Here is a 22,363-nt window from a genome sequence, read left to right as displayed (position 1 = left end):
CTGAGGACTTGTCTTTTTTGTAATGAAAGCTCAACGCTGATACAATCGCAAGCCCCAACCAGGTGCTCCATAAATGCCCATTTACAGTGCCATTGAATAAATGAATCACAACTGCTCCTCACTAGAAAGGAACAAGCCCAGAGCTCATGCCTATTAAAGCCCTGATACAATTTGCAATTTCAATTTGCAATTGTATCAAGTTCCAGACTGAAGCCAGTGTTACGGTTCTGCAAAAGCATCCAAGTAGGTTTTAGCTTCTAGTTAAAACCACATACACCCAAGAGAACATCAAGAGTTATTACTTGAATAGACACCCTGTCCACATAAAAATGGTGAACATATACACTTTGTTCTTTGAAAATGCTCCCTTGAGTCTCTGCTGAGATGTACTCATTTAGAAGGACAAAGGTTGATCAGCATGTCACCAACCGGACAGCAGAAACTGTATGTTTGGCAGCCACTTCCAGAGGGATACAGGCCTGCATTTCATTTCCTAACAGATTTCAGGGACCTAACTTGGTGGGAGAAGTACAATCTTACAGAGGAGGAAGGCTGAACAATGCAAAACAGCAACAACAACAACAACAGCAAAACAGCATCACACTTGATAGTGATAATGTTTCCACCGACACTGTCCAAATCTGCTCTGTAATTATACACTCAATGCCATTGTAAAATGGTAGCCGTTGGAATATAGTTATAGCAACCTAGAACATCACAGATGGAAGGAGTCTTAGGGGAATTGCTGTTAATATCTTTCATTACTGAGATGTGGATGTAATAGCTAAGAAACAAGTCCCATCTACTCGACTTATTAGAACATAGGAAAAAATTGAGGGAAAGATACTACATAAAGTGGCAGCATAATAGAGTAGACAAGCCATCAGTTCCAGGGGGCAGATCAGTCTGGATTCATCACCTGTATGGCTATAGGAAAGTCACTTAACCTCTTTGAGGCTCTTTTTTTTTTTTTTTTTTTTTTTGCCTATAAAAAAATTCATTGCTATCTTTTTTGGAGGGTTTCAGTTAGGATTAAAGGTTCTGAGTTAGGAACATCTAGTACAATGCCTGAAAAAGTATGAGTCCTCAATAATTGATAGATATTATTATTATTGCAGTGGAAATACAGGGAATGTGAATCATGTTTGGAGTGGACTTTTGTCCTCTGGGGCTACAAAACAACCAAATCTTCGTATTTGGGAGGAACTCTGATGGAGAGGAGGAAGGTCCACCTTTCATTACGGAGGCCAGAAGGGGAGGGTTCTGTCAGTGAGAGAGTGGTCACCTGGTGGAACCCATTCAATCTAAGCTTCCACTGGGGCTCTGAACCTGGAGGTGACATAGCCCTACCCCTTACCTACCTGCATTCTGTCAGAGGATCCCGCTACAGAGGCCCCCTTGGTTCCCACATGCGATTCAAGCCTGATGTTTCTGGAAGCTCTCCAATATCCTCCAACAAATTCTTTTTTTTTTTTTTTTTTTTTTTTTTTTTTGCTTCGGATAGGCAAAATTGATTTCTGTGACTTCTGACTAACAAGACACTCACTATAAATATAATTCGAATAAAGGCAGACCAGTCATTTCCAATCTAGTCCTTGTTTCTCCATTGCTAACATACTTCGTGCTATATCACTTTATCAGTTAAAACCATGGCTCAATTTTCTATGTTCATAGACAGAGCATAGATCTTTAAAACGGGGAAACTGTGGATAAACCACACTGTTTACTTTAATTCACAAAATGAAGCAATTATATTCACAAACCTAGACTGAGAGGCCTCTCTGTCTCCTCTGAGTTTGAAGGACCTGGGCTAAATGGCAGCAAAGGAGTGGGAGAACAGAAGCCTAGAATGTGCAGTCTCACTAAGTGAGCACTAATTACAAAAGGAACAATCATCCAGTGCCAGCAGGACTTTGTGCTAAGCAGCCAGTGATTTTCCAATGTTTTTAAGTTGGAGGAAAATATATGACAGATGTGTTGGCTCTGGGAACAATAAAAACAGTTTCTTAAATCACCAAGAAGGGGAGGGAAAGAAAGTAATACAATACAGGATAAATCAGGAGGGAGTCGGCAGGACTGTCTGTTACGGTTGAGGGTAGCAAGGGAATGATGTATTCAGTAGCAGTAAACAAGCATGGGGTGAGAAGGCCTCGGACCACAAGACCAACCATCGTAGAAAACTGCCCTGAACCCCATCCTAAAGGAACATGATCTACAACTTGAGGAACACAAGAGGGATAAAACACTAACAAAAACTCAAATGGGGCAGTAATGTTAAAATACAGTTGACTCTGTAGCATACTAAAGCAAAGGGATGAAAATATGAATCAGCAAGCTGTCCCAAGTTCCACTAAGACAGTGCTTCTCGACATATAACGTACCTAAGAATGTCCTAGGGTTCTTGCTAAAAGTGCAGAGCTCTGGGCTTCTTGGTCAACAGGTGCTACAAGGCCAGACATGGCAGCTCATGCCTGTAATCCCAGCACGTTGGGAGGCTGAGGTAGGCAGGTTATTTGAGCCTTGGAGTTTGAGACCAGCCTGGGCAACAAGGAAAAACATTATCTCTACTAAAAACACAAAAAATTAGCTGGGCATAACGGCACATGCCTGTAGTCCCAGCTACTCAGGAGGCTGAGATGAGAGGATCAATGTCTGGGAGATGAAGGCTGCAGTAAGCCGAGATCATGCCACTGCACTCCAGCCTGAGTGACACAGATTCTATCTAAAAAATAAAAAATAAAAATTTAAAAAGAGGTACTGGTATAGTAACTTTTTTTTTTATTATTATACTTTAAGTTCTAGGGTACATGTGCATAACATGCAGGTTTGTTACATATGTATACTTGTGCCATGTTGGTGTGCTGTACCCATCAACTCGTCAGCACCCATCAATTCATTATTTACTGGTACAGTAACTTTTATCTGGAACCTAAGAGTCTATATTTTTAACAAGTTAGAAGGTGGTTCTAATGCAGTTAGCATTACTCACTACTTTGTGTACAGTACTTTACTTTGTGTATAGTACTGTACACAAAGTAGTGAGTAATGCTAACCCTAACCCTAAAAGTCCAGTAAGGGTTTTTAGTTTCAACAGATACAATGCCAGGCCACATTGTTCCAGGATAATATGTTCAAGACTAAGATACCTGGCATTACAGCTTATGAATAATCAGTGGTGAATTTAATTCATTTATGAACATTCTAATACTCACTGTAGTCTTGCTTTTTGGTGATGTGTACAACCTAGTGGCAATAATAATGGTCATTATGTATTGAGTCTTCACTGTGGGCCAGGCCCTGCTAAGTGCTTTGTATGCACTGAAAAGGTGACTCTTCAAAGCAATTCTTTGAGGTTGATTTTATTATTATCTGGGCTTTATAGACAAAGGAACTAATAAAGAAGATAAGAATCTTGGATATGACATGATGGTATAATGGTTAATTTTATATGTCAACTTGACTGGGTCACAAGATGCCCGGACGTTTGGTCAAACACCAGTGTGGTGCTTCTGTAACAAATATCTAAACATGTGGAGTAATTTTGGAGCTGGGTAATGAATACAGTCTGAAAGAATTTTGAGATGTATGCTAGAATTATGGACATTAAACATAGATTCTGGTGAGGTCTTGAATCTATGTTTAATAGATTTATGTTTAAAGGAAATGAAGAACGTGTTATTGGAAGCTGGAGGAAAGGCAATATTTGTCATAAAATGGCAAAGAACCTTGTTGGCTTGTGTTCACTGTTCTAATGTTTTGTGGAAGGTGGAACTTGTGAGTCATGAAATTGGATATTTAGCTGAGGAGGTTTCTAATCCAAGTGTTGAAGGAGTGACTTGGTTCCTCTTGACTGTTTATAGTAAAATGTGAAGAAAGAGATAAATTTAAGAAGAAATTGTTCAGCAAGAAGGAACCAGAATTTAAATATTTGAAAATTTCTCTGCCCCTCCATATTGCAAAAAGAAAGAAATAAAAGAAAACTTGTTCTGAAAAGAACACTAAGAGTATGGATGATCAACCATTTAATAAGAAATCATGTATACAGTTTCTCCATTTACTCAGCCATCTTAACAGGAGCCAGGAATAGAGATGAGATTATACCAGCAAAGACACTGCCAGTGTGAATGAACTAAAGGGGACAAAAAAGACACAACAAAATGCAGCAAGTCTGTCAGACTTCTTGGGTTTTCCCTGATGGAATCATGGAGCTATCTTGTTGGAAACATGTGCTATCTTTTAATAAAAGGTAAAAAGGACCCCAGAGCCACAATTCAGACTTCATCAGGGCTGCCAATCCTATCACTGGTCCAGAGTGCACAGGCCAGGGGTGCAAAGCTGCCTCCATGTAAGTTTCAGATGGTTGGACCACAACTCTGCAGAAACATGTGTGGGGAGAGCTACCACAGAGAGCCAAAGAAATGAGGCTGCCCTGCTGACCTGTCGGGGAGATGCTGCCATCACACTGGGCCTGGAGGGTGGAGGAGCAAACCAAAGAGGATTATTCTAGAACCTTAAGGTCTAATGGGGCCAGGCTCAGTGACTCACACCTGTAATTCCAGTACTTTAAGAGGCCAAGGCAGGTGGATTGCTTGAGCTCGAGAGTTTGAGACCAGCCTGAGCAACATGGCAAGATTCTGTCTCTACCAAATATACAAAAACTTAGCCTGGCTTGGTGGTGTGTGCCTGTGGTCCCAGCTACTTGGAAGGCTGAGTTGAGAAGTTTACCTGAGCTCAACAGGCAGAAGCTGTAGTGAGCTGAGATCGCGCCACTGCACTCCAGGCTGGATGACAGTGAGACTCCATCTAAAAAAAAGATTTAATGGTATTTGCCTTCCTAGGTTTTACACTTGCTTAGGACCACTCACCTCTTTCTTCCAATATTTCTCTTTTACAATTGGAATGTCAATCCTATGCCTGTCCCACCATTGTATTTTGGAAACATACAACTTGTTTGGTTTCATAGTTTCACAAGTGGAGAGAAGTTTTTCCTCAGGATGAACTGTATATTGAGTCTCATCCATATGTGATTTACATTATACTGAGGTGAGACTTTGGACTTTAGAGATAATATTGCAAATCAGTTAAGACTTTTGTGGCTATTGGGGTGGAATTAATATATTTTATATGCAATAAGCGCATGAATTTGGGGGGCAAAAGGGATGCAATACTGTAGATTGAATATTTGTGTCCCCCCAACATTTATGTACCAAAGTCTTAACCTGTAATTTGAAGGTGTTAGGAGACAGGGTCTTTGAGAGTTAATTAGGGGTAGATAAGGTAATACGGGTGGGGCTCTCATGATGGGATTAGTGCCCTTAAAGGATGAAACACCAGAGAGCTTCTTCTCTGTCTCTGTCTCTCTCTCTCTCTCTTGCTTTCTCTCTCTCTCTCTCTTCCATGTAAGGACACAGCAATTTGGCAAGCCATCTGCAAGCCAGAAGAGAGCCCTCATTGGAGAACAAAACTGGCCAGTACCTTGATCTTGGACTTCCTAGCCTCCAGAACTGTGAGAAAATAAACTGTTGTTGTTTATGTCACCTAGTTCAGGGTATTTCATTATGACAGCCTGAGCAGATGAACCCACTCACCTAGGAAGTGGTAGGATTGAGATTTGAATTTGGAAGCCTTACTTGAGGATTTTTCACTTGACCAACTACACTAGTTTTAATAGTCCCTTTTCCCCGCAAAGACTTCCAAAAAAGAAGGCTTGGTATCCCTCTTAGGGTATATTTTTGTCTCCAAAATTTCCCTTATACCAATGGATAAGAAAAAAAGTGACTTGATTTCAGGTTCCAGGTGCTTGGATTTATTCTTCTTCTTAAAATGTCTCTGAGTAGTGGGACAGAAATTTTCCCACCCTTCCCCTCATGAAGCTGTGTAGACAGGCCACAAAGGAAAAGAGCAACTGACTCTCTCATTTCTACATGACTTGACCATGTCACCAACACCTGTGTCAAAATGAAGTTTCACCAGATGCAGTCAGGCCTCCGCAGGGGCTGCTGAGCCGTAGTGTCTCCAGGAAGACCCGTTGATGACTCATACGCCAATCCACTCATCAGACCACCGTGCTGCTGGCCTTCTGTGGTCTGGTAAGAGCCAGAGCACTCGGAGAAAAATGCAAATGCGTCTTTAGTATCTACATAAAGGTAACACATTTTGCAACAGCATTTCTGGTCTTTAGATTAACACATACACTATGTCAAGTTCACAGGTAGTTTGGGCCCACGTTTGAGTCTTGGGAAAGAGTAGAGTAACAGGAACCCTGCTTCTTTCATACGAGTAGGAAAAATGTTTTCCAAGGATGTTTGCTTGTGGATGTCTGGAAGCTTGCAAAGTGGGAAATGCTAAGGGGGAAACCAAGTCAAGGAAGTTCTCCTCACAGATATGGGGCTCAGTATTTTGTGGAGACACAAGCATAGGGCATAATGGAAAAGGCATGGGGAGCCAGGGACAGTGAATGTGGGGGTGCATCAACCTTGCACCAACTCCCAATCAGGAAGGTACATTATGAGGCTGAGCAAGGCAGATAAAGCAAATTACAGCAACTAGAGCTGTCAGCCAAGGTGATCTTCGTAAATCCAAACCCAATCATGTCATTATCCTGCTTAGAGCCTTTCAAATGACTTCCACTGCATGAAGAATGCAGTTGGAAAGCCTTAGTGAGTCCTGTATAACCTGTGTCATGCACATTTCAAAGACCTTACTTGTGCCTCCCTTCTCGAGCTTCATCCCCTCCACTCCAGTGCCCTCTTGGTTACTGGAACATGTCAGTGTTTTTCTGCCTCGTGGCCTTGACCCATGCTGCTTTTGTTTTTCAGATGGACCACTCATGCTCTTGGCTTATCCTTATCATATTGGTCTCACCACAATTGCCCCATTCGAAATTCATCCCTTGCCTTTCTATTATTTTCCTTCCCAGCAGTCTGGTCTTAACTTCCTCAGTCCTCGTACATTATGAAATTACTATGCCCGCTCACATGTTTTTGCCTGTCCCGCATTTCAACTGTGAGGCCCCTGAGCACAGGGACCACATCTGTGTTGGTGCCCCCTCGATATCCCCAGCATCTTACACATGCCTGGCACTTGGAAGGTGTTCAGTCAGTGTTTGAATGAATAAATGAAAGTCCCCTTGGCAAGAATTAAGCCGTCCTTGCCAGGACATTTGTGGTTGCCTGACACAGCAGTCAAAGGAGCCTGGAGAGCAACTCCTGCCTGACTTGCCGTCAGAGCTGACTTCCCTTTGACACTTTGGCCAGAGGCAAAGAGAAATGACAGAGGTGTTGCCATTCTCCAGCCCACAGCATGTGTCTGTATGCTGGGCAGAGGGGTGCAAGTGAGGGCTGGGGACCAGCCTGTACTCCAAGGGCTGGCCAGGTGCCAGCCACCTCAGTCCATGGGGAGATGCTTTTCTGGTTAGACTGCCAAGAGCTGAGAGCTTTTGGAAATTCACACAAAGACACAGCAGGGGCTATCCAAGACCCTGTCAGTAACTCAAGGGGGTTACAGACCAGAGAGCCAATGGCGAACCGGAAAAAACTGAATCGCAGCCCCAAGATGGCTGAGGTTTAAGGGTCAAGTGGCAGGTCCATCAGGCTACAGAGGCAGGCTTTGGATCACAGAAAGACATCAGCCAGAACCAAGACTAGAATCTCCTGGCAGGAGCAAGAGCAGGAAGTGGTGGCATTCAGATAAGATCTGCCCAGGTAGGGATTTGCTGGTCACTTTAATGCCATTTGGCTCTAATTAATTTAGAGGGAAAAGCAAACACCAGGGGAACCAGGTAACAAAACAAAGGAAAATAACATCCGATTGATTTCTATATCCTCTGACTACCTCTGAAAAGTGTTTATCAGCAATAACTTCCTTGTGAGAGGGAGTGGTTTCCATTTCTGGTCAGAGCAGCCACTTTGTAAGCTTGTTCGTACCCCCTCCCCTAGAAGCCCTGTGCAACTTGTCACCAAAGAATACCTTGAAAAATACTGAAGCCCTAATTCCTTCATATTCTTTTTCCTATGGCATACACATAGGCCTGGGTAAAATGAGATAGCACATACAAGTTGCTTTGCAAATTCGCAAAGACTCATGACAGACTTTAAATAATCTACCCCCAAAGGAAAACTAAGAGAATGAAGAAATGGAAAATGACATCGCCATTCATTTTAGTAGTAGGAGCTCTGTTCTGTCCCTTCAACCTTGTCGCCAGCATGCTCTGAAAGTCAGATCAACAGCTCCCTTTTACAGATGGTCTATTGCATTCGCTATTATTATTGACATTGCAACCTGTTCCCTTTTCTCTCCCTCCCAGCAGCCGCCAGAGGATCGGCCAAATGGCCCTGAATGAGGAAATCCATTCAAGGCCATTTGTCTGTGGTTGTGTGTGTGTTCAGGTCTCCATCTCACACTCACTCCATCCTGACAAGTGCAGAAGGTGAAAACATTGCTAGTCAGCCTGTTTTCTGAAAGGGATCAGCCTGTTGCTGAAAGATTTATCATCAGGGAACTGCAGGGTAGGGGAAGGCCTTTACTTGAACCAGAATTGGTCATTCAGAGTTCATTCTGTAACTTGATCATTTATTTATATTTTATGCACCTTCTACCAAGGAAAGAGGGTGCATGTGGGACCATTACCTCATTGAAAGTAGTGTGGTCAAGTAACTATCTCATTGAACAGCCTGTTAGAGAGGTAGTGTGCAGCTCATTTGACTGTTGCTTTAACCCTTTGGGCTCTGCATGACTTCTGGTGAGAAGAGGGGATTTCAGGTTTTGCCTTCTCTAGTCACATGCACTGCAAATGGGATCATGAGACACAGCTCTTGATTCCAGAAGACGTATTCCATCCTCCACTCTCAGCCACTCATTGGAAGAGAACATGCTGGGTGAGAGGTGACAAAAAGCCTGGAAAAAAATGAAGGAGGGGTTGTAGGAAAAATAATTATTCTTGTAAATATTGATGGCCCATGTTCATGAGATCACATTCAGAGATGTGAAACCTATCAATGGCTAGGAAAGGTAGCCATAGCTTGGCACTGTTCTAAGGTATAAATCATAGCAACATCTTCTATTTATCTAAGGCTTCAGTCATGTCAGAATGTGCTTATTTCAATTTCTCACTTAATCCATGGATATTTTTATTCTTACTGCAAAGATGAGGCAATGGATATTTAATGAATAGTTTGCCCAAAGTCATAGTTAGAACTGGGATACCTCCCATGTTTTTGGATGCTCAGACAAGAGCTCTGTTCTCGAAGGTCTCTAAAACCACATTTAGAAGCAATTGAGGGCAGCAGGAAGTGATGTCGGAAAAATCTGCCTGCAACCCGCTCACCTCCTCCAAGAGTAAATAGACCCACTTCAAGGCTCCCTTGTTCACAATGACTCCTCTTCTGTGAAAATTGCTATTAGTAAATCGAATGCCCCTAAAACCCATGTTTGAACCATCCAACCCTGGCCCTCAGCTTGCAGGACCCCTAGCCATGACTGATCCACAAAGGGTGGGATGGATATCTGATCCTGGTTTGGCCATTTAGACTGGAACTAGATGACACAGACTTGGTCATGGAGCTATGAAAGAATTGGCCATAACGCTTTTTGCTGAACTCTCAGAAGCTACTCTTACTTCCAAGTCTTGTTTGGCATTCTCAGAAACTTCCTCTTCTTACTGAAGAAAGTGTAGAAGATACTTGCATATGTGTGTTCATTCAACACATATTCTAAACCCAGTTCTTCCTTGCTTGCCTTCCTCTCTCCCTTGCATCTAAGGATGGCAATGCACTGTAACTCTGGCCAAGAAAATATAGGTAGAACTCTGTGGGCTGGAAGATGGGCTTCAAAAGAAAAAGGCAAAGGCATACTCTTCCCATTTCTCACTGACTAGAAAGCAGATGTTATGCCTGGAAAAGTAGCCACCATCTGGAAAACATTTTTTAAAGGCCACAGAACTGAAGGATCATGGAATCAAAGGATCAGCCTGGGACAACCTACCTCTAGTATTTGTATCATATACAGAAAAGAAAATACAACTATTGGTTTAAGCTCCTGTGAATTGGGTATTCTGATATTTGCAAACAGAAGAGGAGGCTTCTTGCACTCAAAATGAATAGAATCTTGCACACCTCTTGAACATCATGAAACGGACTTAAATGATTTGAACATTTCAGCTGTGATATGGGACCCAAGGAAGTCATCCACATATAGAGATCTGAAGGAACACTCTGTACATGTGAGGAGGATGATCCTTGAGATTTCCACTTCCAAATCTTCCCTCTTTTATAGTGTAGAACAGGATGAAGAAATCTTGGTTAAGCTTCTTTAGGTTTCCTGAAGGGAAATGTATAGAAAACCATGGGTAATGAAGGTTTTTGGAAAGACAGAAGATATGTGGAATATTTATAAAACTGATCGAACACTAGAGTCACCTCAGATTCTATTTGTTACTGATTCATTCTTTCATTCATTTATTCATTCACTTAGCCTATAACAAAGGTTTATTGACCACCTACTGTGCCAGGTGCATGAATATTCTGGTAATTAAGATTTATTTACTCTCAGAGAGATAGATCTTGAAGTAGATTTTCAATAAGTACTTCCTATAAAGTTGGATGAATATCTGGATAGTTGGGATATGTCTACATTTTACAGAGAAATGAAAAAAATATTCATTATAGATAATAATGAAAACTTGGCACACATAATCTACTTTCCTTAATTCACTTAGCATTTGTGCTTTCCCAAGAAGAGATTTCAGATAATTCATTTGGTACCAATCAGTGAGGGTGAAATGCTACTCTTGGTTACATGTAACATGTCATCTCAAAGGTGACTGGACTTCCACCTGCCCAGTCCTAGGTAGCTGTTTCTGGAGTGTTCATGTGACTGTATTGGTCATCTCAGGCTGCCATAACAAAATATAACAGACTGTGTGGCGTAAACAACAGAAATGTATTTTATCACAGTTCTTAATGCTGGAAGTCCTAGATCAAGATTTGGCAGGGATGGTTTCTGCCGAGGGCTCTTTTCTTGACTTGTGGATGGTCACCTTCTTTTTGTGTCTTCATATGATGGAGAGTTCTGGCATTATTTTCTCTTTCTATAAGGGCATCAGCCCTATCAGATTACACCCTCACACTTTTGACCTTATTTAACCTTTATCACCTCCTCATAGGTCCAATTTCCAATACAGTCACGTTGGAGGGTTATGACTCCAACATTTGAATTTGGGGGAACATAAACATTCAGTCTATAATAATGGCTGATTCTTCCTGCTTTGGTAGTAGGGTGGATGTCACTCAAAGGGCACTCTATGTGAACACCACCACAAGATCAGAAAGAAAAATAGTCACTTTTCTTTGAAGGTGGCTCTTTAGGCACTATGGACTTTTCCTTCCAACATCCCTGGTATGTGGACAAAAATAAACCATCTTGAGCATGCAGTAGCCAGAATTCTTTCTCTGCAAATACTGGACTCATTGACTTCAAGCAAATACCATAGGTAATCCATTAGCAGCTAACTATGAACAACGACTATTAGCCAATACAGAATTGATTTCAATTTATCTGCCTCCAATGCCAGGAAACGCATAGGTAAGATCATGGAGAGCCACTACTGGGGGATGAAAGAGAGAGGAGCTCTAGAAGGAAAACAAAATACTGTCTTGGGTCATATGCTTTGGTGTCACATATATAAATAAAATATAGGGGCTATTAGAAATGATTTTGTGATTGAAGTAAAGGTCAGTTATTTGTAGTTTCATTTAACTGAAGAAGAAATAAAAAAGAAATGAATATGCCAAAATTATAGGAAAGTTCTGTGATGAAAACAGAGTTTCCCATGCCTAAACCCACTGGCTTTAGCCACTGCCAGGATTCATGCACCACAGTCCTATCCATGGGAGGCTTTGGTCCAAGGACAAACCTTTCCTACTTAATTAGCTCTCTGATAGCTCAGACGTGCTTTCAACAGTGTTAGCTACTGCTCAGAGTCCCTTCCCCTAGATTTTCCTATATGTTAAAGACAATACAGCTGGAAAAGAGAGACACTGAAACTTTCGACATCAAAATTCAGATTGACATAAGCCAAAAGTCCCCAGGGAAGGATAATAAAAAAGTAAGAATTGCATATTTCCACATCTGTTTTCAATGAGACTTATGTCAAAATAATTTTATTATTTGACAAAAGCAATTCAAAGAATTGCTTTTTTTTTTCAGAATGCCTTGAAAATGTCATTAAAATTCACCTATCAGCACACACACAGAACATGCCACCTGTCTAGAGTGTTAGATCAAATGAGAAAACAGGGGCTTAGGCCTCATGAGTAGGAAGAGACTTGACCTGCTGCAGAGGAGGAGAGGCAATGTTATTTCTAAGCATTCCTGTTTCCACCAACCTGGGGCAAGCAATCTATTTTCAGCTTGACACCAATCAGGAAATGGCTCTGCTAAAATACCCTCCCTGTTAATACAAATGAGACATATCTCCAGAAAAGCAGAGAATGCCAACATGGATCTGAGTGCTCAGATGAGAGAGGCCATTCCTGGGTTAGTAAGTGAAAAGCTAGAGTTATTTTGCAGAACACAAGTGAGAAAGCAAACCTGCAGGAGCAAGTTTCTAGATGGTAATTTGGTAATTACATTACAATTAGAAAGTCTTACAGAAAGTCTATGGCAGTGCAAACCCTTTGGTCCAGTAACTTCACTCCTTTGAAATTATCCTAAGGATACGTAGGCAAGGGTGTTTATTGTTGGGAGGTAGCCCTAGATAAATCTCTTGTGTTACAACACACCTTGCTGGATATGGCAAGAATGTACCATCCTTTACCACTTTACCAAGTCCATTTCCCAGGCTGGTGCTTATAGCAAGCAACCTTGGAGGATGAGGTAATGTCTCCTACTGAGACAAAGAGCAAGCTTGCTTACCATTTACAAAGCGGAAGTATATTCCCTAAGCTCAGTATTCCTCAGTTGCAATGCAAACCCACTGTGTGCAAAGTGTCCCTCTGGGCCCATTGAATCACGTCTGTGGGATTTGGAAGCAAAGGAAACCGATGTACATTCTGATATTCATGCTATCTGTAGTGCTGTAGTAATAAAGCCCTTTGTCTCTGACCCAGCATCTTGTGTCTTCTACCAACACCCATGAAACAGCAGCAGATTTACTTTTTAGCTGGCAAGGATGGCAAAATCAAATCCCAGACCTGACAGCTATGTTGATTGTTTTGTAAAAACAAGGACATTAACTGTCATCTAAGGAGAAATTGGCTAAATTAATTGTGGTACATAGATACACAAGGTATGGCACAGACATTTAGAATGGCTTCAGGATGTATATTTATTGGCATGGAAATAAAATAACAACATATTTTTGAGTGAAAACCTGGCTAAAAAAGAAACATATAGATATACCACTTTTATATAAACACATAAACATTTCACAGGTGTATATATATAAAATTTATGCATGGTCCTATACCAAAAAAAAAAAAAAAAAAAAAAAAAGTTAACCAGAGCTTTCTCTAGGTGGTGGACTCATAAATGAGTTCTATTTACTTTTTCATCTATGAGGTCTCTTATTTCTCAAGGTAAACATGAATTACTTAGTAAAAATTAATTATATTAATTGACAAAGAACTGCTAGGAAAAGAGCATATGACAAAATCCTTGTACTTGAAACAACCTGTGAAGAACTGCTCTGCAAATACAGAGGGAGCTGCAAACAGAAGTGAGGTTCCTGATGGGACACAGCTCTGCCTGTGGCACCGACGACAACCCACAGAACGTGAAAGAGAAGAAATAATGGAAATACCCATCTTAGACGCGATCCTCTCAGAACAACCGAAGATCAGTCTCAGAACCTAACTTTTAGAATCTGAGGTGCAAATTATGTCTGGTGTTTTAATGAATAAACACGGTCACTCAGTGTCTGTGAGTTATCCAGTGCCACAAGTCACCCAGGAAGCCTGAGACTCAGCCCTCAATCCCTGACTCACCTCTGCATAAACCCCTTTTAAATCTCTTGTGCTTATTCCTTCCAGTGCATTTCACTGCTCTGGCTTGAATCTAGGTTCTCATCATCATTTTCCTGGATATTAGAATATTCTTTGAGCTGGTCTGTCTCCACTTCACATGCTGATATTGTTTGGAAGTCCCCTCCAGATCTCATGTGGAAATGTCAGTGTTGGAGGAGGTGCCTGCTGGGAGGTGACTGGATCATGGGGACAGATGAATGGCTTAGCACCGTCCTCTTCATGCTGAGTGGATTCACATGAGACCTGGTTGTGCACATCGCCCTCTCTTGCTCCCGTTCTCGCGATGTGACATGCCCGCTTCCACTTCACCTTCTGCCATGAGTGAAAGCTCCCTGAGGCATCCCCAGAAGCATATATTGGTGCTATGCTTATACAGTCTGCAGAGCTACCAGCCAATTAAACCTCTTTTTTAAAAAAATAAATTACCCAGTCTCAGGTATTCCTTTATAGCAATACAAGAATAATCCAACACACACTCCTTTAACCCTGCCACCTGATTTTTTTAAAAACATAAGTCAGAGTGTTGCTTCTTTGCTTAAAATGCTTCAGTGTCTCCCAAATACCTACAAGGTGTCCCAGCACATAAGGTCCACCTGCTGGCCTCACTAAACTTTCTTGTTGTCCCCCTTGTCCTTCTCCCCAGACTCATTTCTTTTGATTTCTTACATCTCCTTTATGGAATGTCCCCACTCCTACCCTGCCAGGCAAATGCTCCTGTCAAGATTCAGATCCTCCAGGAAGGGTTTCATAACAGTCTCCCCAAGTTGAATTCCTTCTTTGGAGTCTCAATTGTATCATATTCAGGTTCACCAAAAACACTTACCACCCTTTGCTTTTGTATTTCTCAGAACTTTCCTATTTGATTGTGAACACATGAGGTCAGGAGCCACATCTTATTTATATTTACATTATCAACATCTAGTCCTATATTTGGCACCCAAAAGAAAATCTATACCTGAATGAAAAAATATATAGTTAAAACCATAGTCTGGCAGGTGCAGCGGCTCACGCCTGTAGTTCCAGCATTTTGAGAGGCCAAGACAGACGGATCACTTGAGGTCAGAAGTTCAAGACCAGCCTGGCTAACATGGCAAAACCTTGTCTCTACTAAAAATACAAAAATTAGCTGGGCATGGTGGCGGGTGCCTGTGATCCCACCTACTTGGGAGGCTGAGGCAGGAGAATCACTTGAACCCAGGAAGCAGAGATTGCAGTGAGCTGACATCTTGTCACTGCATTCCAGCCTGGGCCACAGAGCGAGACTCCGTCTCAAAAAGAAGAAAAATAAAACCATAGAGCCCGAGTACAAACACACTCAACAAACCTTCTTAATTCTGAGAAGTTCCCAATTAAAAAGCCTCCTTGCGATGGACTCACAATGTATTGCCATCAATATTTTGCTGCCCAGAAAGAAATAAATTAGGTGATTTTTACCTGCAAAGAATGTTGCTTTAGACGTTTTTGTTTCTGTTGGACACAGGGCAGTCTCCCCCTCCTGCTACCCTGGAAATGTTAGCATCACTGGGACAAAAGCCAACAGGAAAAACTAACACCGTAACAGGATAATATGCCTTATCAGATTATCCTGTGGAACTAAGCATACTAAGAGATATTTTAAACCTTTTCTGTAATTTATTCAAAAAACATTCAAGGACAGAAATAAATGTCAACTCAGATGAACCAAAGCAGATGTAGAAAACAAACAAAAGCCATGACCAGACATAAAAACTGACCCAATAGGATGTGGGCCTGAAACTGGAAATCAAGTTTCTAAGTTCTATTTAAAATACAACCGTTGAAGGCTGGGTGCCCCCGCTCATGCCTATAATTCCAGCACTTTGGGAAGCTGGGGTGGAAGAATAGTTTGAGGCCAGGAGCTCAAGATCAGCCTGGACAACATGGTGGGACCCCCGTCTGTACAAAAATTAAAAAAAAAAAAAAAAGTTAGGCATGGTATAGTCCTAGTTACTCATGAGGCAACGGCAAGAGGATCCCTTGAGTCTGGGAGGTCGAGGCTGCAGTGAGCTGTGATTGTGCCACTGCACTCCAGGCTGGGCAACAGAGCAACACTCTGTCTCTAAATAAATAAATACACACATACATAAAATGCATCAGTTGGAATAGGCCTCTAAAATACAGACCACATGTCAATCTGAAATAATCTTTATTTCATCAGTGTGATCCTGTGATCCCTTATCGTAAGCAGAGTATTATACAGTGTTTCCAGAAAGGGTTTGAAAGGTCAAGACAGAGTATGTAACATGAGGACTGATAAGCCATTTCTAACATGACGATTTTTGCCAAGAGAGGCTCTGGAACAATCAGAAGCAGTGGAGTTTAAAGAACTATTTCTCTCTTTTTTTTTTTTTTGAGACGGAGTCTCACTCTGTCACCCAGGCTGGAGTGCAGTGGCCAGATCTCAGCTCACTGCAAGCTCCGCCTCCCGGGTTCACGCCATTCTCCTGCCTCAGCCTCCCGAGTAGCTGGGACTACAGGCGCCCGCCACCTCACCCGGCTAGTTTTTTGTATTTTTTAGTAGAGACGGTGTTTCACCGTGTTAGCCAGGATGGTCTCGATCTCCTGACCTTGAGATCCGCCCGCCTCGGCCTCCCAAAGTGCTGGGATTACAGGCTTGAGCCACCGGGCCCGGCCAAAGAACTATCTCTTAAGTGAGGATCAGGACAAACATCTTTGACATTACAGGTTCTTTCTCTTCCTGACACCCACAGTGCCCTGAGTTGGCCTCATGGGGCCGGGTGGAGCAGGAGCTGGAATAAGAGTAGAGCCTCAGGGACTTCTGGGTGGGAGTAGGGTCTCTGGGAGCTGCTCAGGATCCACTTGGCTACAGGTAGGCCTTCTGGATGCTCACGCCACAGGGGCTTGTGAGGAGGCGACTTCCACCTCAGGTCTGTGGGGTCTGGGTGCCACGTGGAGGAAGAGTTGGCTCACGTACTGCAGCAGCTCAGCCACAACCCTCCACGGATGGGCCTTGTCACTTACTGGAGCGTTTGCTTCAGAGATCGCTTCTGTGCCCCAGCCTGTGTTACTCCTCTTGTCTTGGTGAACATTAAGCCCTGTATCCTTTCTCTACCTATACCCAGCCATGCCTTTTGGTCCTGAGACCAGCAGCACTTATTTTCCTGTAAGCTGTGGAGAATTTCATTTTGTTTTTTGATGTCTCTTCTAGAGGTTTCAGGAGCTGAACCTCACCTTGGAGGTGGTTGATCACAGGTTGGGCACTAATAATGTACAGTCATTGCACTGCGTTAGTTTCTTGGCTCTCCAGGGCTGGACCCATCCACCGAATTATATATAGGGAGGCAGCATCCTCAGCTGGTCATGGTTTGCTGTGTCCACGCCAGTTAGAGTTAAGCCCTAACAATAAAATGAGGCTGTGCTGGAAGCAGCCCTCTTCACAGCAGACTCAGCAGATGCGGTTCCATTGTTCGGTTTCACGTTATGGGCAGATGAAGAAGGGGTTTGGTGTATGACCTGATCCATGGGTGTTGTAAATTATTTGTTGTACAAAGATTTGTTTTATAAACATTTCAAATATATCTAGATTGCCTCATCCTATTTTATTCTTTTCTAGTTTTACAGAAATATGCAAATAAGACTTAAAGCTGTGGACAAGAAGAGGAATTGCTTCCAAACCTCATCAGGTCCACTGCTCATACAATGAGTGTGTTTTTCATTGGAAATTTTCTTAGGTTCATGAAAGAAGAAAAGAAAAAATGGGAGGGTAGATAGAAAGGTATTAAGTAGCATCTGTTATTAAAATTATGATCCACAGGTTAGAAATAAGCATTACGTTCAGTTTTTCTATATCCATTGATTCCAGTCTTAGACCCTATATTAGAGAAGAAATAGTGGGAGTGGGTTCTTGTGGTTATTGTATATATTTCTATACAAGAATTCATTGCGTTTTATTTCCAGAAGTTCCCATAATTTGAGAGAGGATATTCAATGCTATGTAGCCAGAATTTATACAAGTACTTTCTCAACTTCAGTTTGATTGAGGGTGAGGGTGTGTGAGATTGGGAAGCAGGAAGAGGTTATTTTATTTTAATTGCTTGGGTGTGGGAGGATCTGGTTATCAGTTTCCTATGAAATGCACTCTATTCTGAGGGATTTGGTACTTGTCTTATTAAATGGAGATTCTGTGATTTTTTCATTACTTACACATGAACTTGGTGACTTGTAATAACACTTCATGGTTCCAATCTCAACTTGCTCTTTTCCAGCTATAACAAGGATAACATCCCTGCCTCTGGGAGCCTGGGAGCACCTTTTCCATACTGGTGAGATTGCACTCTGGCTTGTGCAGAAGAGGAGGCTACTGGATAGCACGAGACTCTGTGGTGATGGAAGAGAGAGCACAGGGTGAGTCCTTTCTCACCCATTTGAGTAACAAAACAAAGAACCTGAGAAACACCTAGTTGTGCTTTACAAACTCGAACTCAGAGAAGGATGAGCTTGGAAATGCCCAGGGTTCCATGATAGTAAGTATCAAATTTTTCAAAAGATGTAAGAAAAGAAAAAAGAGGTCTGATGCATCCACAAGCACAGCTTTCTGGATAGTGCACAAGAAGCTAAGATACACATCTTTGGGTTCATTGAAATAACCTACAGAACAGTTTCACATATTTCCTTTTCTCCATTTCTTTCAGCTCTTTCAACCAAACCATGAGTCATTTTCCGATGTGGCAGTCTATTCCTCTATGTTTAAGTCATTTTAGGCAATTTGTAAACACAAGTATGAAGTTTCTATTGGTCTAGCTTGAATAGAAGCATTAACGGTATGCTTAACCTTTAGACAACTCTTTTGTGGAGGCTGGACATGAGATGGCTTAATATTGCCTTTTCAGTGGGGACATGGAAGACCAGTAGTGTGATGAGGTGGTTGAAGGCAGATATGTTGTCCTGAACCAGATATCTCAACCACAGCATAGGGACCTGCCAAAACCAATTTAACAGGTGAGCAGCTGTCACTCGCCTCCCACCGCCTCAGAGTTAGGCTCTAAGCATGAACGCAGACAACTTTTCTCATAGGAATTTATTCCCAGCATATCAACAAGAAAGTCTCCTTAAGAGAGTCTTTAACTTCTTAAATACAAAAGAGGACAGTCCATTACCAGAAAGAAAACATTGCTATTATATGATAACTCATGCATGTCCAGAGGATGTTACCCAACAGCTTTGTTTTCTATTTTTCCATCAATGCAAAATCTTTCTCAGGAGCCCTCTCCTCTGCTCTCCTTTCACAATCTCTGGGTCCTGCTTACCTTCTCCCAGAACCCTGGCTCTCAATCTGTTGTTCCATTTAGTTTCACCATCTGTAAAGGTTCTGCGAAATCCACAGGGTCCTGTTTGTTTTGAAACTAGCTTTAGGTTCTTCAAAACTCAAACATGTTCAACCTTCGTCTTACGAATAGTGCCCACTTTTTATTGCATGATTGTGATGGCCTATGGAGTACCATGCAAATAGAGGTACTTATTTTTTTTAAAAAAAAGGTTTCTGTGTAAAACAGTGGTGGGGCAAAAAAGAAGAGAGTGACAATGTGGGGGAAATGCCCCGAAACCTGCCTTGTGATATTTGAAACTAGGCCATTACAATGACTGAATTCTTACCATTTCTTAGATTTTCAACCAACATTCTTCTTTCATTCATGATATCAGCATATTAACAAAGTGCAGCTAATGTAAATAGCTCTCATTTTCCATTGTCCATTTTAAAACAAAGAGGTCATTCTCTGATAGTATATGCATAGATTGTATGTTCTACATCAGTTTTGGTTTTGTTTTCCAAATCGTCTGTTTTGTCTGTCAGAGGTAGAATTGCCAAATCTCTGAAATTTAAATCAACCCAAAGACAAAAGTATGTTTTATTTTGTTTCATTTGTGTATGGATATATAGTACTTTAAAAGAAACATCATATACAACCCGATTAATATGAATTCATAATGTTGACATTAGAAATAGGCCAATAATCATTCTAAAGTGAAACCATCTTTATTTTGAAAATTACCAAACATTTTCTACTTTTTAAGTTATTGTTAATATATAACTCTCCCTTTTTTTTTTCAGAGTAATTGATGAAGGTAAGACTAAAACAAATGTATTAATGGAGAAAGGAAAAAAGAAAGTAAGAAAAGAAGCAGGTGATACAAGGATGCAAATACACAGGCCCATATAGGCTTACATTGTTGCAAACATAGTTAATTTGGCTCTTCGACCCCCCCCCCCAGCAGTCAAAGCAAAAGAGGGTAGATGTGGTCAGTTGCATAGTTCTTATTATTAGATGAGAAGAAACATACTAGTTCCTCAGGGGAAGCGGATGTCTTTTTCTTGTACTAATTTCTCAAGGAAATCAGGCTGGTGGGGCCTCATATGGGAAATGCTGAGTGATGTCATACACACTAAACTTAAGTGGAGTCCTACAAGCAAGGCTAGCATCTCCTCCTTAGAAACCAAGGGCACAACCTTAAAATGCAATCCAGTTTAGGCAATTTGTAAACCCAAGTATGAAGCTTCTATCCGTCTAACTTGGGTAGAAGCATTAACAGAGTGCTTAACCTTTAGACAACTCTTTTGTGAAGGCTGGACAGTAGACAGCTTAATATTGCCTTGTTAGTGGAGACAAGGAAGGCCAGTGTTGTGATGAGGTAGTTGAAGACTGATATGTTGTCCTGAACCAGGTATCTCAACCACAGCATATGGATCTGCCAAAAACAATTTAACAGGTGAGCAGTTGTTACTCTCCTACCAACACCCCACAGAGTTAGGATCTGAGTGTGAATGCAGACAACTCTTCTAATAGAAATGTATTCCCAGTATATCAATAAAGAATTAAGTATTCACCTTCTGCAAACAGAATATTTACTTGGGGCCCATTTAGCTAGGATCATTCCCATGAAGTCACATGACTAAGACTGGAACACGTGGCAAAGCATCCTCACTCAGTGGTGCATACCATTGGCTACTTTTCACTATGTGAGCTTTGCAAAGTGATGTTACTGAGACCCACCCAGATGGATCCAAGTGCCTATGACATTTGAGGCACTTGCCTGGACTGTGCTTTCCAGAATCTGGGTCTCAGAGACTTGTCTCTTGCTGATGAATACGGTCAATCTAACATCCCCACAAAGATGGAGTGTATTTCTGATTTTATGATGCAAATCAGATGTTCAAAATTAAGTTTAAATTTTAGCAAGTTCCTTTCTGTTTCCCCTTATATACTCTCTCTTTGATCTAAGTGGGGCTTTCTCTCTCCCCAGAAAGACCTTCCCAATCAAGAGCCACATAGGCAAGATCCAAGTTTATTCAAGTATAGCAAGACAAATCTGTCTCAATGTATAAATGATTCATTGATACAAAATGAATAGAGAAGTCCTTCTTCAGCAACGATTAATAGGACATTTTGTTATCTTCATGACATCAAGAAATACTATGTAGAATGTGAAAGTCTTTCTGATACTCTTAAATACCAATGTTCAATTTAACATTCACTGGGCTGGGAGACATCAGTTCAAGGGTTAATGTGAAGGAAAAACAATTGCTTTGACAAGTCCAGGATATCCCTTCTGATGATGGTCTTAATTAAGATGGGTGAGTAAGTCAGCCTCACATAAATGCGTCTAAACCTGTATCTGACATCTCTTCAAAGGATCAAAATACTGAACAGCATGAAATATGGCGGTTTGACCTCTCTTATTTTTAACTTCTATCTTGATGATTTGCAACTACTTCTAGATATAGAGGCACATCTTCTGCCAGAAACAATGAAGAGAATGAGTACATGCTGATGACTGTATGCAAGCAAAATAAATCATACTAGGATATCGATATATGTAAGCAATATTTCCCCATATTTATGCCATAGAATACCATTTGTCATTATTAAATTTTGTATGCAAATTCATTTGGAAAGGAGTGTTCCATTTAATTTAACACAGCTTTCTTAAGAGAAACACAAAAACATTCTTCCCAGTACAAATTGGCTCCAGGTAAGGCATAAAAGCATATCCTGCTGTTCAGGTTACAGAGTCAATTATTTTCATTCATAAAAGCAGAGAATGAGCGGATGTTTAAAAAGTATCCAATTGGAGTTTAATACCCAAGTAGATAATGCATTTGCTATATTGGAAAGAGTAAAAATTGGGAATAGTAAAAATCAATGAAGAAATCTATCTCCATCTCATTAGGAAGCTGAACTGGGATAGGACATGTTTTTGTTCAGTGGGCCAAGGAACTTGGTGACAGTCTCCCCTTGGGCAGCCCACAGTATCTTTACATTCACCAGAAGTATCTCTCATTTCTGAGTACAAAAAAAATCAACATT

At 41.3% G+C, this 22,363-nt stretch overlaps 1 long non-coding RNA gene across 1 annotated transcript; it reads left to right on the top strand.

Moving 5' to 3' along the window:
* Positions 1-5,582: 5,582 nt before the first annotated feature.
* On the top strand, positions 5,583-20,887 carry LOC104663125. Its single transcript, XR_748097.2, has 3 exons — positions 5,583-6,146; positions 17,614-17,683; positions 18,266-20,887. It is a non-coding gene; the product is annotated as an uncharacterized LOC104663125 (long non-coding RNA).
* Positions 20,888-22,363: the final 1,476 nt, after the last annotated feature.

Source organism: Rhinopithecus roxellana, chromosome 6 (assembly GCF_007565055.1).
Source record: "Rhinopithecus roxellana isolate Shanxi Qingling chromosome 6, ASM756505v1, whole genome shotgun sequence".
Lineage (NCBI taxonomy): Eukaryota > Metazoa > Chordata > Mammalia > Primates > Cercopithecidae > Rhinopithecus > Rhinopithecus roxellana.
Note: the sequence above shows the minus strand (reverse complement) of the source record. Positions and strands in the feature narration are given on the sequence as shown.